We start from the raw sequence: 15,459 nt of genomic DNA, 5'->3' as shown, positions 1-15,459 counted from the left end.
CGAAAGGCCTTGCAAGGAGTGCATCAATCAGAGAAACCACCGAGAGGCCCGTGGGACCTCATTTGCCTTCCACTTCATGCACTACTATTTCTTTGTCAGATGAAATCTCGATAAAATACATTAAAGTTTGTAGATGTATCAAGATAGAATTTGAAAAACCTTAGGGGGTATAAATACTTTTGCAACACTTGTTTAGTCTTTTTTTTTCCCTGTTTACCGATTAACCGGTCTGGATAATAAAGCTGGACCTGCTGAGACCAAAAGATCTTTTGAACTTATTGTTTTAGTGGTATGAAAAAGGTTTATATCCTGAGGCCTAAATTACATAATGAGGACTGATTGATGATAAAATGTCATTTGTCTGTAAAGAGAGATAAGAACACATGTTCTTTGGTGTAACTCATTAAAAAAAAAATTACTGATGACTTTAATTTGGTATAACTTATCAGATGACTATTTTTACCTTCAAGATTTAGGACTGACGAGTTTTTTTTTTTTAAGTAATCCTCTTTATAATTATTGATATTTCTTGCCATGTTTGGTACCACCGTTCTGTGTCCTGGCCCAGTTTACACCAACCTTCCTCTGTCAGACAGATGGCATTACATTTGACACCAGAACACTTTGGTGATCATGGTCAGCTCAGTCACTGCAAGTTGTCCAGGTTCAGAAATGGCCCAAATCATTACTCCTCCACCACCATGCTTGAGAGTTGGTACGAAGCAGCAATGTCTAATCCCACTAATTGAGTGCCACTGTTCTGCATGTTGTAGAGGTTTTTTCTTGCTCATCACACCTGATTAATCAAGCCTCTGCAGAACTTGAACACACGGTCAGGAGGTTGTTTAGCCATTTGGGGTCATCTGTTTTCTGGATCTAAAACAGGCCTAGCATAAGGAGGGAGCATTCTGTCTTTATGCATGATGTTCCTTCCTTTGCTTTCTTTACAATTTCTAATTTTTCCATTTGCATTCTGTTTTAACTAACTTGTTAATTCTTATGTAAAGTATAGCCAGCATATAATGAGTCATATGAAGATCCACATGAGCTTAAATGCATTTCTCTGGTTCACAAAACATTAAGTCTAATAAAATAAGTTTTTTTTTGTTTTTTTTTTTTTTAGAAAACTGTTTTTAGAAACTGTCTTAATGATCAAAGTTAGGAAAATTAAATGTGTATGTAACTGAAGTACGTTGAAAACCAGAAATATGGCTTAATTTATCCATTTGAAGAATAAAGGATGACTCATAAAAAAGATGGTATCGACAACTACATCCAGAACTGCACATAAAGTATGGCCATTGACACTGAGACTAAGTGGGAGGCCAGTAGCCGTACTTTTATCTCGCAGTAATTCCTGATGTTGACTTATTAGTCATAACAGTCACTGTATGATAAGGCAATAATACCGGAACGGGTCATGATGGGAACTAAGAAAATAGGTTAAACAAAGTTCCATGTTTCACCAGCCATAAATATTTATTGTTGGACAAATGCATTACATAATGTCATACTAGCTGTTTGTTTTACAATAACGAAACATAAAAAGCCACACAGTGGTATTTCAGTTATGTTGGAATTTTAGCTCGCAAAAAAATTTCAGTAAGATCAGTTCCCCTTGAAAGGAGAGAGTGAATAAATGTTAGAAGGCTGATACTGTTTCCACCCCGTGTAACAGACATGCAGAGGGTAATGGTTGAAGCAGCAGGTGCAATGAAGGGAGATATCAAACTCTGAGGTGTCACTTCAGCTCTGTCGGCAGCATATCAAAAACGATTTGGTGGAGGATGTTCATTTCTTTCCAATGTCAAGGTTTCAAAAATAAACTCCAATTATGATCATCAGAAAGTGAATGGTTGCCACATTCTCTATATTCACACTAGAATTTACAGATTTTGTATATTTCTTCAAAGCAGTTGAACAAGTATGTGCAGTTATTTATACACCAGTGGTTTTGTTTTTAAAGGAGAGGGTTTCAGATTCAACTTTTTTTTTTTCGCAACATGTGGCTCATCATGGTCGGTGTCGAAACTGGCATCATGCCCTCATTGACAGTTGGCTTTTTTTTATAGCTTTCAAAAGTGATTTATTGTAATTTCATATTATATGTGAAAATACACCATAAATCAAAGTTGCTTTTCTCTTGTCCCAGATGTGTTTTAATAAATAGAGCTATTTTCAGGTGTAAGCGGAACAGTTTCTGTCACCTCTCTCAGCACCTGGCTACAAGGTCAAGGTGCATAAGAAGTCAATAATTGCCCCTCTTCCACTGATTCTATTTAGCCCAGCTCCACTCCACTTAGCTTGCTTTGCGAGCGTTACCATTACTTTTTTTTCCGTACCAGTACCTACTTCTTTGGTCCCTGCTCCTTAGCTGGTACGATCGGGGCTGAGTAGGGACTACATGTGACAGACTTGCTGTTCACTGATTGGCCATGGGACCAGGAGAAATGAGAAGGTTTTTGACTAGGTAGTGGGGAGAAAAGGTAAGAAAACTCATGAGCGACTACAATAATATTAAGGACTACAATGGCCGGAGCGGGTCAAACCGAAATATAATTTCACCATTTACAAATCATAAACCAATGCCTGAAGGCTGGAAGAAAAAAAAAGGAACACATCAGCTTTCTGAATTACATGCAGGCGGGTGGCTGCATTTAATAACAACCTAAATCAATGGATCCCATTTATCACCAGCTGTTCAGATGCACAAACATTACCCCCAAAACACACAAAACAATAACACCGTGAAACAGTGTGTTTGGTTTGGAAATTTATTGACGGTCCTGAAGCGAACCACTGTCTGCAGTAGGAGGGAGCAGGCAGAGAGCAGCTGCCCATAATCACACTGCCTGCATCGTATAAAACGGGAGGAAGACCCTGCTGAATGTGCTAAAACTAACCGTACTGGGGTCAAAAGTCTTAGTTTTTGTGCTTTAAAGTCCTTGTCATTGTTATTGCCATGAATGAGACAGAAACTTACTCATTAAGCCCACAATTGTAGCTTCTTCAGGCAAACTTTGGAGCTCTACCAGTCCAGACAACGGCATCTCTCTTCTGCGTCTCCTGCCACACCCCCCTCACATTAAAACCCTGAGCCTTATTTTAAGGTCTAGTTGGGCTGTGGTCCAGATAAGTATCTCAGTGGATTATTTTAAATGTGAAAAAACATATATAAGACATTCAAGCCAAAGCTCCAGCCGTCAGTGGGTCCATGGAAACACAACAGGTTCTGTGTAGTAGAGGGAGACCGAGTGAAGTGGAGCCTCGCCGCCTAAAAAGAGCCATTGGAAAACAGGCAAACTTTTTTTTACTCCTTCGAGTAAAATGAAATTTACCACACCATTAACATGTCTCACAGCAGACCCGCAGATTTTTCCTCTGGACAGACTGAGGTTGTCTACCTTCTTGTACATGAAGCTAGTGTTTCTATGGAGACAACCAATGAACAAAAAGCACTGCTGTATCTTGCAAGTGTCAATCTGTGTGCAGTTGCAGGTGTAAATAATTCCTCTTTTTCTCCAAAGGATGAACGTTTGCAGATAAACAACTGTGGTGTAGTTGCTTCATGCAGGTCGTGCTCGGCTAACGGCTCTGCTTCCTAGCCTCAGTCTTCAAACACGGCACTTACTGTGCGTTCTCAGTCGGCCAACTCAGCCGTCCACCCGCCATCAAGCCATGCAGCCCTACTTCCACAACAAGCCATCTACTATCTTTCATAGATAATTGGAAGCCATCCAATGAAAATCATGAAAAAAACAGATGGCCTAGTGGTCTTATTTGATCTAAAGACAAACTAATAGTTGCCATCCGCATCAAACATTCATATGTAAATTCTTTGTTTGGGTGTACTACACAAGATCTTATGTCTATTCCACTTAGAAAAAATTGTTCCTGGCTTTTAAATGAAAGTGTTTTTCTACTTTAATCTGATTTTTCACCTCTGATCTAGATTTACAAAACAGGGACATTATCCTCTTGTCATGTGCTAACTCTGTTTGGCTTCTGGCTCCTAAGCTTTTCATGGTTTTTAGCCTCCTGGCTCTTGGCTCATTTGGACTGAGTGTAATAGAAAAACAAATCTCCAATTCTAACAGCATGGGACTTTCTGGATTGTGCTTTTCTTGCAGTTTCATGACTTGCTGTACATGTTTTTAACTAGGATTGATAAAGCAATGAGGGAGGCCTACATTTATGGATAGATGGATAGATATCTATTTATAGATCTATAGATGGATAGATAGATATCTATTTATAGATCTATAGATGGATAGATAGATATATATTTATAGATCTATAGATGGATAGATAGATAGATAGATAGATAGATAGATATCTATATATAAATCTATAGATGGATATCTATATATAAATCTATAGATGGATAGGTAGATAGATCTAAATAGTGTGGATAGATATACACTGCTGGAAAGCCTAAATGGGTTTTTGTCAACTAAGAAGCATTTTGAAATAGCTGACCATCTTTACAACAATCCAAAACCATAAGGCCTGCCCACTTGTCACATGAATGCAGTCAACTTTTTATCAGAGCAATGTCCAGGGCTTTGTTAGAATTGCAGTCTTTGCTGAAATGCACACAGAGGTGTGTCCGTATTTCTATAAACGTCTTTGCAAACTGTCAATAATGGTGACATTTGCCTGAAAGATACTGTTGGTACACAGACCTGTGCAGCTAAAACGCCTTGCAAAAGCACTGATACCGTTTTAATGTGTACATTTAATGGTTAAATATGTTAGGAGTTTGTGTGATTGACCAGCGCAAAGTGGTGCTTAATTGTGACAAGAAAGAAATAATTTTCATATTGTTTTGGTATTAAACAAGAGTCAAAGGTTTGGCATACTTTTTTATTAAACTGTTCTGAGTCAATACTTTTTGGAGCAATTGCATCTTCGAGCCTTTTAGTGTATGTCTCTACCAGCTTCACACATCTAGAGATTAAAAGCAATAATCTTTTTTAAACGAAACGGTATCGCCTTTATGTTTAGGATTGTTGTCCTGCTGGAAGCAAGTGAATAAGTAAGTCAGTTTTATTTATAAAACACCTTTCTCAGACTCAAAGTCACAAAGCGCTGTACATAGCATACAAAAGCACAATTATGTCATAAAATCATGGCAGAGCAAATTTGTTTTAAATTGTTTTTTGATATTTTTTTTTTTATGTCCAGAGACTGCAAAGTGAATTGCAGTGGCAAACAGTCTTCCTTAGTTTTTAGCCTTGTACGAGGAACAACCAGGAGATTCTGGGCTTGGGATCGAAGGCAAAGAGCAGCAGAGTGTTTGGTTAAAAGCTGAGACAGATAATCAAGAGTCTGGTCATTTAGAGCCTTGTAGGTGAGATTTAGAGCCTTGTAGGTGAGAACAAGTATTTTAAACCTATTTCTAAAATCTAGCGTTTACTAGATTTTGTAAGAAGTCTGGCTGCTGCGTTCTGAGTAGCTGGCAGACATCAAATTGACGATCTGTCCGGACCGGTAAAAAGACCATTACAGTCGTCTAAATGCAATGACACAAATGCATGAATATCCAGATCTGCTCAGGAGATCATGCCTTGTATTTTAGAAATAAAAAAAAAACAGCTGAAGCTTAAGCTGAACCTCTACCAAGTAACCTCCGCTTCTGCTGCTTCTGTTTTTTTTCTTTTGGGTTGTTCTGTATTTAGCTACATTCATCTTCCCATCCACTCTGACAGGCTTCCTTGTCCCAGCTGGAGATTAGCATGATTCTGCCACCTCTGTATTTCACCATGGGGATGGTGTGTTCAGGGTGATGTGCTTTGTTAGTTTTCCACCACATACGGCATTTGGGCTAAAAAGTTTCATTTTGGTCATATTTCTAGTGTCTTTTTTTTCCACATGTTTGCTGTGTTCATGACATGGCTTGTGGAGCAAGTTTTCTCCGTAGTTTTGCTGTGTTTCACACTAACTTTTATCCCATCAACCCTAACTAGCTTCCCTGTCCCTGCCAAAGAAAATCCTTCTCATGGTACGATGGTGCCACTGCTGTGTTTTACCATAAGGGTGGTTTAGGGCAGGGTTTTTTAACCCTGCTTTTCAAGACCCACTGTCCTGCATGTTTTAGGTGTTTCCCTGCTACAGCACACCAAACTTAAACTAATGGGTGATTAACAGGCTTTTGCTGCACTTGAGGGCACGCTGAGTAAATAATTAAATCATTTTAATCAGGTGTGTTGGAGCATAGACAGATCTAACACTGTGGGTCCCGAGGGCCAGGGTTAAGAATCACTGGTTTGACTTGCCTGCTCTCTTCCCTATATGGCTTAAGGCAAAAAGCTAAAGAGGTCTTCTTACTTTCTTCTTACCATTCTTCTATAAAGACCTCATTTGTGGACTGCATGGATTTCTCCACCTGAGCTGTAAATCTTTAGTAATGTGTAATAACATAATACTGTAATAAGATAACCTAATATAATGTTTCATTAGCGACTATTGCACATATGTGGTCTCTGTTTTCCAATCAGGTGATTTCTGATGACAGTTGGAAACAAATTTTTATTTGTGAAACATTCATAAAATACAATATTCTTTTCTTTCCACTTCACGATTTTGCACTAATTTGTGTTGATTTATGACATAAATCACAATAATCTATAAAGTGAAATCTATGGTTGAAATTTGATCACACTGACGTGGGGACGGTTTCTTAGACTTTCTGAAGCTCTTACAGATTGTCGTCTTGCAGCCTGTTTTAGCTGCTGTCTCTTCCCCGTTTGCCAGCGGCAGCCTTTCCACTCCCATCAGCATAATGATCACTTGTTACCAACAGAAAGAGACAGCCGCAAGGTAGGAGGTGAGGACATGTGTAAATATAGAGTTTCTATTAATAAGCTTTAGTGGAATCTGGAATGCAAAACCAGACGGCATGTAGTGACAGCACGAGAGCAGAGATTCTGATTGAAATTAAAAGCAAGATGTCTGTCAGGGTATTTTTTTTTTTAAGCAGGCAGTTATAATGGCAGCCCTGAGGAATGTTGCATCTGTCTTTCGTAAGACTTAAACTGAGCGCTTTTATCATGGAGTTATTTACAGGTCCTGATGAGCAGTTCTACGCAAAACAAATTGTAAATTTCCAGAATTTTATTTGGTATCTTATTTTATTTTTTTGTCTAATAGCAAATTCCAAATAAATGATTTTATTATTAAAAATCGCAACTTTTTTTAATTATCTTTTCATTGCTTTTGAAACTGCTTATTACTGTATAAAGACCCTTGGGGACCTCACATGCTTGCTATTGTGGAAGGCACAAATTGTAATTACTTCAGACAGATTATAGCAGCACTTTGCAGGTGTGCTGAATGTAACCAGAAAGTAACCAGTGAGAGAAACATCCCTTTCTTTATTGTTCCACTGCACGATCTCATAAACTGCTGTAGTTTTCTTTAATGGGCTGCATTTAGAGAAACCAATGAATGCAGAATATCGACATTAAACAAGGCTTGGGAACTATTAAGGGAAACAAAAGTGTCTTTGTGGAAGGAAAGCATGTTGGGAGTTAATGGGCAGATGGTTTCCACAAACAGCACCATTCCCATTTTGCCCTAGTGGTAACTGATTATTTAGGTAGACTGCAACTTGCTTTGAGGTAAATCTTTCTAGCATATTTGATCCTATTGGACTCAACAGGCATCTTTGTGTTTCTTTGGTTTTCAAGTTTATCTAAACTTGAGGAGATGGACTTCAAGATTTGCTATAACCTTTCTCAGAAATATAAACCATGACTTGCAACAGGTCAGTATTTATGAAAAGAGTGTGTAAAACATAATTGAACCCTTTAGCAACATCATCCTGAAATACTTTAACCAGTGTTTTGTTTTTATTCGGGAGGTTGTTGGAAGTTTTTAATCACTTCCCCTCGAACATTTCTACATTTTGTCTCATCATTCAGTGTATTTTATGCGATAGACCAACAAGTCTGGGGTTAATGTCATGCTGGAAGATGAAGTCCGATATATGATATGTACCCCTGGAGTTGTTCAAGGAAGGCATCCCCACAGCATGATGCTGCCACCATCTTTTTTTAAAGGTTTGGATGTGGTGTTGAGGGTAATGAGCAGTGTTTGTTTATTTCACATTTGTGGAGGTAACTCATGGTCTATCACATGAGAATCCATATTGAGGTTTGTGGTTGCAATGTGACAAAATGGGAAATGGAGATATTTTATGGGGTGTGAATACTTTTACAGTACACTTTAATTAAGTATTTAGAATGTAAAGAATGATACAAGGCTAAAAGTAACAAAAGTTAGAAGTCATGTTTTAATTGTTAATTTGGTCAATCTTAGTTATTAGTCAAGTGTTTTGTTTGCTTCAGACTAATTCAGACTAACATGCTTCCTAACTGATCATTTTTAGGTGTTTGCCTATTTGTAGACACTTATCAACAACTCATACGTTCCAGATGGCATAAAGCTATCAAGCATGTCAGTTTGAGAGGCTGTTGGGAAGGCTGTCTGAAGTCTCTGACTGCAGCAGGGAAGCAAATCTTTAACCGACATTTTCTTTTTTGTTTGCAGGCAAAGTCATTCACGCAAAAATAATGAGGGCTTGTTGAAAGCAGTTCAGCAAAGAGTTCTTTATTAACAGCAACAAATCTGGGCTGCTGATCTGACACAGTCTGAAATGCAGCACAAGAGGCATGGTGTATTTTTTTCTGTTTGTTTGTTTACAAGAACAGTATAATTTTTAATCTGCATGTAGTGTCCGTGCAATGGTGGGGTTATTCAGTAAAAACACTATCTATTTAATCTCTCATTGGTGTCTTAAATCAGAAGTGTTTTATACTTCCTTCTCTCAGTGGACGCTCTATCACATGCTCCACACAAGCCGTTGTGTTGTAATCCACAACAGCTGAGGCAACACAGGCAATAGTTGAGTTATCTTGCTGGCTGTTTGTAAGCAAGTGAAAACTGTCCAAAGTTTGTCAGGGGAGAAGGCAACATTTTTCCTAATTTAATCCTGACTGAAATAATTAGGTAAATAGTTTTCTTCATAGGCTAAAATTGTTGTGAGCTGTGTTTTCTACCAAATAATTTTGTGGAAGAAAAACAGGCTATTCGTAGCCGACTTTTGATTTCCTGTCTGATTCTGATTTTATTTTTGCTTTCGGATTTTGTTTTTTTTTTTTTGTTTCTTTTTTTTTTTATTGACACATTAAAGGATAAAATGCCAAAAGGGATCTTTTGATAGAGGTAGTATTTTTAGCGTTTATGCATCAGAGCTATGTTTCTAACCTTAAATCAAACTACATTCAAAACGGTAGCAATTCTTAGGTTTAATTCATTTGATGAATAAAATAAAAACCCAGATTTTTCATTATTTGACCAAAGATTGATCAAGGAAATATCTGCCAATGTTGATCCCTGGCCAATTGGCTGATGCATCTCTAATGTAATTTCACAAGTACAGCAACGATAATCTGCTTTCATCATACACTTTTCAAATTTAATTTAGTTCGATGTGCAGTGTGGCAGCCGGTCATTGATGCCGTTTTGACATTGCAAATCACTGATTTCCAAAACTTTTACCAATAACAAATGATTACAATATTTGGAGCAGTGATAACAGTTTAAGATGTAAAACTAATCACACTTTCTGATTTATAGAAGAGTTTATGCTTATGTCCACAGTTGTAAACAAAAGCCATATTTTCAAAAAGTATCTGTTATGTTTTGTTTGACCTAGTTAAATACCTCCCTAAGTTGTCGACAGTTTAATGATGTTTGCTGCTGTTTCTGGTTTGAGCTGATTTGTTGGTGCTGTCATGTTATAGAAATAGAGAATGTAAGAAACATTAAAGGTTTTTCACTAAACTCGTTCCTTGTAAAACTACAAACGTATTTGGTACGCAGGTTATAATGGTACTTCTACTTAATAGTTATTATAAAGAGACATATTTACGTATCTCTAACTTCACAGTATAAATACAGTTTTCCTACAACATCGTAACAGTTATAGGGACGTTTGGAAATGTTAGGAATAACTTTTATTAACCCTTTATGACCTACCATAGAACAACTTTGCCGCAGCATATTTTTACTTTTGTACATGCTGTAGAGCCATTTTTGGAGCATTTCAATTTGTTATACATCAATACAACCCTTACATCCTACATTTTAATATTTTGTATATAATAACTCCATATTAACTAAGTAAATTGCTAAAAAGTGCAATTAACCACCAGAAAACTTTTAACGTTTTTTTTTTGCACATATTTTCCTAAATAGAGAAATATCATAGCTGTATCCCTCAAAAATTGCAATATAAAAAAGTTGCATAATGTTTTGGAGTGTGTCCATAACTTAATTTTTGAAATACACAAATTTGTATGAACAGAGACCAAAATGAATATAAAATGTACATTGTGAACAGTTTGAGAAAAGATAATATGTACAGTACAGACCAAAAGTTTGGACACACCTTCTCATTCAAAGACTTGTCTTTATTTTCGTGACTATGAATATTGTAGCTTCACACTGAAGGCATCAAAACTATGAATTAACACACGTGGAATTATATAATGAACAAAAAAGTGTGAAACAACTGAAAATATGTCTTATATTCTAGGTTCTTCAAAGTAGCCACCTTTTGCTTTGATTACTGCTCCACACACTCTTGGCATTCTGTTGATGAGTTTCAAGAGGTAGTCACCTGAAATGGTTTTCCAACAGTCTTGAAGGAGTTCCCAGAGATGCTTAGCACTTGTTGGCCCTTTTAAGTGGGATTTCAAGCCTTATAAATGAGGTTGGGATCATCAGTTGTGTTGTGCAGGAGGTGGATACAGTAGACAGCTGATAGTCCTCCTGAATAGACTGTTAGAATTTGTATTATGGCAAGAAAAAAGCAGCTAAGTAAAGAAAAACGAGTGGCCATCATTACTTTAAGAAATGAAGGTCAGTCAGTCCGAACAATTGGGAAAACTTTGAAAGTGTCCCCAAGTGCAGTCGCAAAAACCATCCGAGTCACCAGCCTCAGAAATTGCAGGTTAACTGCAGCTCAGATTAGAGAACAGGTCAATGCCACACAGAGTTCTAGCAGCAGACACATCTCTAGAACAACTGTTAAGAGGAGACTGTGTGAATCAGGCCTTCGTGGTAAAATAACTGCTAGGAAACCACTGCTGAGGACAGGCAACAAGCAGAAGAGACTTGTTTGGGCTAAAGAACACAAGGAATGGACATTAGACCAGTGGAAATCTGTGCTTTCGTCTGATGAGTCCAAGTTTGAGATCTTTGGTTCCAACCACCGTGTCTATGTGCTGCACAGAAGAGGTGAACGGATGGACTCTACATGCCTGGTTCCCACCGTGAAGCATGGAGGAGGAGGTGTGATGGTGTGGGGGTGCTTTGCTGGTGGCACTGTTGGGGATTTATTCAAAATTGAAGGCATACTGAACCAGCATGGCTACCACAGGATCTTGCAGCGGCTTGCTATTCCATCCGGTGTGCGTTTAGTTGGACCATCATTTATTTTTCAACAGGACAATGACCCCAAACACACCTCCAAGCTGTGTAAGGGCTATTTGACCAAGAAGGAGAGTGATGGGGTGCTGCGCCAGACGACCTGGCCTCCACAGTCACCGGACCTGAACCCAATCGAGATGGTTTGGGGTGAGGTGGACGGCAGAGTGAAGGCAAAAGGGCCAACAAGTGCTAAGCATCTCTGGGAACTCCTTCAAGACTGTTGGAAAACCATTTCAGGTGACTACCTCTTGAAGCTCATCAACAGAATGCCAAGAGTGTGTGGAGCAGTAATCAAAGCAAAAGGTGGCTACTTTGAAGAACCTAGAATATAAGACATATTTTCAGTTGTTTCACACTTTTTTGTTCAGTATATAATTCCACACGTGTTAATTCATAGTTTTGATGCCTTCAGTGTGAAGCTACAATATTCATAGTCATGAAAATAAAGAAAACTCTTTGAATGAGGTGTGTCCAAACTTTTGGTCTGTACTGTACATCGTAATAAAGTATTTACAGATGTGTAATTAAATCTCTAAGTGTGCCAGATACCTATGAGCACACATATATGTTCATAAGACCATCTCAACGAAAATGAAAGCGAAAGTGCGGGCGAAGTTTACCGCGAAAAAACCACAACTTCTGGGGGGAAAAAAAAGACCACTCCCGGGAAAAAACACCCAGGAAATGACATCATTTACTGTAGTTGCAGGCATTGGTGTGAAAGAAAACCATGTGATACTTCATCCACTAATGTCATCATGCATATTCCGATGTAGGAAGTATACTGCGGTGTGGATTTTAATGTTTGTTTTCTTTTTTTTTTTTTTACTGGATTTCTCGACATTTTCTGGAAAATAAAAACTGTGCTCTGGGACATTTGGTGAGTGGAATATGTAAGTTGAACTCTCCGGTTTCATTTGCAAAAAAAAGTATTTTAGCTTATTTGGTCGCAATTCTACAGGCGTTTAAAAATAGATATGCAAATAGAAGCGCCGGTACTCCCGCCGGTCAGGCTATCACTCATAGCTGTTTTTCCCATTTATACCATAGTGATATGAAGCATAAGTTCGAATGTTTCCCTTTTGTTAGAATAGGATAAGAATGCTCATGGACACACATTACAAGGATAAATGGCCCAAGGTCTGTAATGAATGACCTGTGGCTGGGGCACTGGGTTTGATAGTGGAGCAGCCGGTAACTGGTTGGATTTGAAGGCCACGGCACACTTAGATTAGTGATGGACACCCGCTACTACACAACCTAACAGATAGACACCACAATAATGACACATAGTCTACTGATAATCACTGAGGGAGGGTACATCCATTGCATTGGAGTGCCAGATATAACACTACATGTGACCTTCTTACGGGGCTCTTTCGTCATCCATTTACAGACTGCTCTGTAATCATTCCACTCCCTAATTTAGATTAAAGGAGCTAAAAGTTAGAAACTGTTTGAGAGTTGTTCATTTAAGAGTCAGTTTTAGATAGTGTGCGATCACTTCTGAGGACCAAGGACCGGAGAAACTCTTGAGACGTCTGACCGCCAGCAGGGTGCTGTAGCTCGGACAAAAATTTGGATTTTAAGTGTTTTCCAAGTTTGTGTTGGCAAGGAAAAAGAAAATAAAGTATCAAAAAAATTGGATTTCCACACTGTTCTTCAATGTGAGGTTATGAAATTAAGTTGACTAAACCAGCTGGCTTTTTCTTATGCCTTTTAGATAAAAGATGCATCTAGAAGTGGTCGGTCCATTCATCCATCCCTGGTCTGCACCCAGTTGTGCAGGGTCAGGGGGATGAGAGGTGGGGTACACCCTGAACACACTGCCAGTCCATCACAGGCCAACACAGACACACAGGACAAACATGCATCTGCACTCGCACCTAAAGGCAATTTTAAGAGACCAATGAGGAAGCTGGAGTACCTGGAGAGAACCCCCGCATGCATGGGGAGAACATGCAAACTCTATGCAGAAAGGGCAGGATCTGAACCCAGGACCTTCTTGCTGCAAGGCAACAGTGCTACCAACTGAGCCACTGTGCAGCCCTCTATCATCTATCCTTACATAATATCTGTCCACCAGTCAGTATAAATCCAGTGCCTCCTTTAGATTTTACATCTATCATCTGAGCTATCTATCTGTCCATATGTCAATCAATCCACCTGTCCATGAAACCAACAGTTTCTCCAAACTTTCCTCCATTTGTCTTTCCATCCACCGATCCACTGATTTAATTATGATCAAGCAAAATAAAATGCTGTTTCTCTACGTTTTGTCAGGTAAACAGAATAATACAGCTGACGATTGTCCTCTGAACACTGCACTGCTAATTTTGTTCTAGCAGTTGCTTGAGGCCTTGCAGTCACTTGGTACTAGGAATTATTTCAACACAAAACATTTTAGTTTGTCCTTGTCTCACTAGTTAGCCAGCATTCTTAAGAACAGGTTCAGGACTGTTGGGCAGCTGCTTTTTGTTTGTCTCCACAACATGAAGTCAGGAAGGAATTTGTCAACTTATTTTACTGGCTATTAAAATGCCACACGCACAAAGGGAGTATGGTGGTGGAAAAAACTGCTGAAATGATGAGTCACGTAATTTTCTTTCTCATTATACAATTTAGCAATACCAAATGCCCCTCGAATGCAGGTATTTTCAAACTAGAAAAGGCAACACCTTTGGAAATAGAGATGTTCTGTAATAGGACTCACCACTGTTTGAATTTGTGTTGACTCTTATTTTTAAGGTTAGCTCTCTATCCACATACTGTTCATAAAAATGCCTCCCGTAGCACAACAGAGACAGCGGATCAACTCACTTTAGGGAGCAAGGTTCAGGTTTTTCCAGAGTTTCAACCTGTTGGAGCTTATCTGTTAAAAAATGAGGGAGTGTTCAACCACATGCAGAGAGCATTCTTTATAAATGTGTGTCGTCAGTTCTTATCCATTAACATTTAAATATGAGCTACAAATCGTGGAGATATCTGTGGCTACAGTATCTGATTCTGGCGTAGCAGTAATAGGATCAATGAGATGTGAGACTTTAGTTTATCACACTTTTAGCCAAAATTCAGGACGAACCGTCACCAGTCTAAGTAAACGACAGGATTCAAGTAAGGACTTACTCTAATCTCTCTCTTGACAACCTCTAAGTGTTTCCAGGCTTTCTCTGCTGGGTGTTTTCTCCATGCCGTTTACCTTCCGTCTCTCAGCAAGTTTCCTCCTAATGTCAGTGATGAAACGGTGGTGCATGACATTTGAGATTCTCTAAGGGAGCTGACATGTTGTATTTGCAGCAAGAAACAAGCAGCATGACTTGCAAAAATATCCTCACAGTAAGATAACTGAATTTTGTACAGTGAAAACCCTTTTAGAGTATTTAAAGCTTGTACATTTACAGAACTGTCAGGATTAGTGGCTGTGATGGTCATGTAGCGATTGCTTCTTGCGTTTATCTTTTTTTTTTATTTGCCTGTTACTATTTATTTTATCTTTTGACATTATATGTACTGACAGATCTAAGTAAATGACAGGATTTGTTTAATCTGTTTTGTTTCACAGGTGCTACATCTTTTTTTTTTCTGTTGTAGCAGTTTGCCAAAAAGTGCAGAATGTTGACATAAAGTAGTTTAATTTCAAATGTGATAAAATTCTTCAATTTTGTAATAATGACACCCTAAATTGATCCAGTAGCCACTTAGGTTGGGAAACATGATGTGATATCATTTTTGAATAATGCAGTCATGTGATTGACGACTAACATAATTTCTGCACTGCTTTCTTTCCCAACATGCTGCTGTCTCATCCATTTTCCCCAAGCTTGGTCACTAAGATCTGTACCAGATGTGGAATAAAGGAAGGACCGTGATCGTCCATTCTAGTGGCCAGATGTATAATGAGGAGTGTGAAGATTTAATACATGGCATCTGAAATAAAATAGCCTGCCAAATTTAGCATTT

The 15,459-nt window shown here is 38.4% G+C and overlaps 1 protein-coding gene and 1 long non-coding RNA gene across 5 annotated transcripts in view; one reads left to right on the top strand and one right to left on the bottom strand.

Moving 5' to 3' along the window:
* Positions 1-14,821, bottom strand: part of LOC124868206 — a 39,169-nt gene extending 24,348 nt beyond the window's left edge. For both annotated transcript variants that reach the window (XR_007038272.1, XR_007038271.1), the window contains exon 1: positions 14,626-14,821. This is a non-coding gene — a long non-coding RNA (uncharacterized LOC124868206). The remainder of the gene's footprint in view (positions 1-14,625) is intronic.
* LOC124868204 (testis-expressed protein 2-like) overlaps positions 1-15,459 on the top strand; it is a 41,745-nt gene that overhangs the window by 1,756 nt on the left and 24,530 nt on the right. Inside the window, exon 1 of one of the 3 annotated variants that reach the window (XM_047365150.1) lies at positions 14,467-14,613. The exons of the other annotated variants lie outside the window; for them this stretch is intronic. The gene's annotated coding sequence lies outside the window, so the exon portion shown is untranslated. Of the gene's footprint in view, positions 1-14,466; positions 14,614-15,459 lie in introns of those variants that run through there. 3 annotated transcript variants of the gene reach the window in all.

This window comes from Girardinichthys multiradiatus, chromosome 5 (genome assembly GCF_021462225.1).
Source record: "Girardinichthys multiradiatus isolate DD_20200921_A chromosome 5, DD_fGirMul_XY1, whole genome shotgun sequence".
Lineage (NCBI taxonomy): Eukaryota > Metazoa > Chordata > Actinopteri > Cyprinodontiformes > Goodeidae > Girardinichthys > Girardinichthys multiradiatus.
Note: the sequence above shows the minus strand (reverse complement) of the source record. Positions and strands in the feature narration are given on the sequence as shown.